A 3,190-nucleotide genomic window follows, 5' to 3' on the forward strand; every position below is an offset into this window, starting at 1 on the left:
CTATACAATGCCCCTATACATTTTCCCTCATCCTTCTCAATCCTATCTCATCCCTCAATTTACATAATTTTGTAGAATATTCACTGACTCGCAATAGTATGTATAGTCACTCAGAAGATATACCACGGATCATATTTTCTTGATAGTCTTATTCAGCAACATACTAATGTTATGCATTATAGAATTCTGTGATTTTAAACTCTAAATTATCACTTAGATTCACCCACTACTATTCTAAAAATTTTCCTAAGGTTAATGCAAATGCAATTTGTAATTCTTCGATAAAGTAAAATGATTCTTAGAATATTAAAGAGTTGGAGTAAGAATGTTACCTTCAGTTCTAGATCATTTTATCCTTACTACCCTCTCAAAATACTCCCATATTTATTACTAGTCACTTCCTGTCAACATTCCAACCTACCTCCCTTGAGCAGCTATTATTTCTTATTCTTCCTCTACAGATGAGCCAATTTTAAAAAGTTCATATAATTAGAAAATGTAGTCTATTTTATCCATTTTTCCCATGTAATATTATGTTTCTAAAGTAAGTCCATGTAAACTTTTCTCATGGAGAGAGCATGTGTATAATGGAATAACATCCTGAATGGACATTTAAATACTTTATGATATGTTATTATAAAAGTTTTGGCTATGTATATTCTTGTACATGTGTCTCATTGGACATATGTTGCAATCTATTTTGTATATAACATTATGATTCAAAATGCTGGATCATAGAGGCAACTCTACATATAATATCTTAAAGATTGTCAGTATGTTCAACAAACTGACTATATAATTTTAAATGTCAAATACCAATGTATAAGGATTCCAATTTCTACATAATGGTTGTACAGGGCTATCTTATTGTTTCTATTTCCACTAATCTCTATATGTATGCAATGTCTAGGTATGTTATGATCTTTCCATATGTTCCTTGGTTGTTATTATATTACTATAGAGATATGTATTTGGATTTTTTACAACTTATTCAGGATGGTTAAAGTTTTTCATCGACATTCATATACTATTAATATATTTCTGATTCAAGTCTCTTTAAATAAATTTATATGTATACACACTATATGAACATATGCATATATTCATACTTACATGTGTATATATACTAATACCTATATATATAAGAATATACAGATGTGTATATACATGTATATAGACATATATGCATATTATTATATTCATTTGTCTGTAAGTTATCATTTTACTTTATTTGTTAAACACGTCCTTTATTGATTTTACTACATGTTATATTATGGTTGATGTTGTACAGAGGAGCCAGCTGCCTGTGGCTCACCCCTGTAATACTAGCTACTCAGCAGGCTGAGATCTGATTATCGTGTTTCAAAGCCAGCCGTACATGAAAAGTCCATGAGACTCTTATCTCCAATAAACCACCAGAAAACCGGAAGTGGCACTATGGCTCAAGTGGTAGAATTCTAGCCTTGAGTTGAAGAGCTAAGGGACAGCACCCAGGCCCAGAATTCAAGGCCCACAACCCCCACAAACACCACGACCAACAACAAAAAGAATACTGACCGAAATTCAATAGTAGTAAGCAGTCTTAAAGATAGGCTGAAGTCTAACATTTTAGTATAATCCTAGATTCCAGCAGCCTTCTAGTCCAATGAGCTAAGAGCCCTCAGAATGTTGATCGAATTTCTTAGTTTATTTACACAATCACTATAATTATGTATTTTCTCATCTCTTTCTTTCATTTCACCACAGAATCTGTATTTATCCTTTATGCCATACTTGAATACAAAAGCCTTTGGAAGATATTTATTTATTGGTGTATATTAATTGTACAGCGATAACTTATTGAAATATTTTACACTTTCACATATTAATGAAGGGCCTGATTAACCTGTTTCTGGTTTCTTTCTTTCTCCATTCCCATTGCCTTTCATTTTTCAACTGTTTTCTGTGAATTTCTTTGTGCTGTCTTCAAACATTGACAAAATGTATTAAAGTGCTGTTCATTCGTCTTTATTGAAAATTATACAATGCTGAATATAAAAGAAAAATCTAAATAAATGGAGACATAATTTTTGTGTTTTGGAGGATACAATTGAGCAATAATATAAATTGTCTCCTCACTTTTTTTTTCATTTTTTGATCATTCATGGGGCTTGAAATCTGGTCCTGGTCGCTGTCCCTCTGCTCTTCAGTTCAAAGTGAATGCTCCACTCATTTAGTAACTGTGCCACTTCTGGTTTTCTGGTGGTTAATTGGACATAAGTGTCTTATGGACATTTCGATTCCAGGTGGCTTTGAACCGCAATCCTCAGATCTCAGCCTCCTATGCAGCTATGATTACAAGCATGAGACAACAGAGCTCAGGTTCACAGTTTTATTTATGTTTATGACAATTTCTAAAAGCACCTGTCGAGCACTATTTTAGTCATTGACAAAGCAAAATAAGCTGGAATATATTTCTCTGTCCAATAGTAAAACTCTTAGTGTAAAATTGTTATATTTGTAAAGGAAAGATTATACAGCTCAATGGGTCTGTAGGGCACCAGATTATATCCACGTAAATGTTATCAAAGAATATTTAGTAAGGGGTAAATCCAAACATTTGAGGAGTGATATTCGCTTTAATAAGTGGTGATAGGTTAGACAGTATTTGGGAGAATTAAAAAGTGAACATTGACTTAAACATAACTATTTATTCAAATGTTAAGTTCAAGCTGGATTAAAAAGTGGCATATAAAACAAAAAAGTGATGTGAATTAAAGCAAAGAAATTTGCTTACCCGAAGTGGTGCTATGGCTCAAGTGGTAGAACTCTAGCCTTGTGCTGAAGAGCTGAGGGACAGCATCCAGGCCTAGAGTTCAAGGCCCACAACCAGCACAACCACCACCACCAATAATAAAAAGAATACTGACTGAAAAAGCAATAGTATTAAGCAGTCATATAGATAGCCTCAAGTCTAACATTTTAGTACTATCTTAGATACAAGCAGCCTTCTAGTCCAATGACTCCAAATGTCAAGACATCTTGACCATTTTGGAGATGAAGCATTCTTAAATTTGGCATTAAAATTATAGGAAAAGAAAACGATATAGTTGAGCTCAATAAAAATGTAAAACAATTTAGTCTGTGAAAGCTCATATACAAGTAGTGAATAGAAGTTGGGAGCAGTTGGCTCATGTATCTCATCTTAGCT

This window comes from Dipodomys spectabilis, unplaced genomic scaffold (genome assembly GCF_019054845.1).
Source record: "Dipodomys spectabilis isolate Male_0828 unplaced genomic scaffold, ASM1905484v1 ptg000523l, whole genome shotgun sequence".
Taxonomy (NCBI): domain Eukaryota; kingdom Metazoa; phylum Chordata; class Mammalia; order Rodentia; family Heteromyidae; genus Dipodomys; species Dipodomys spectabilis.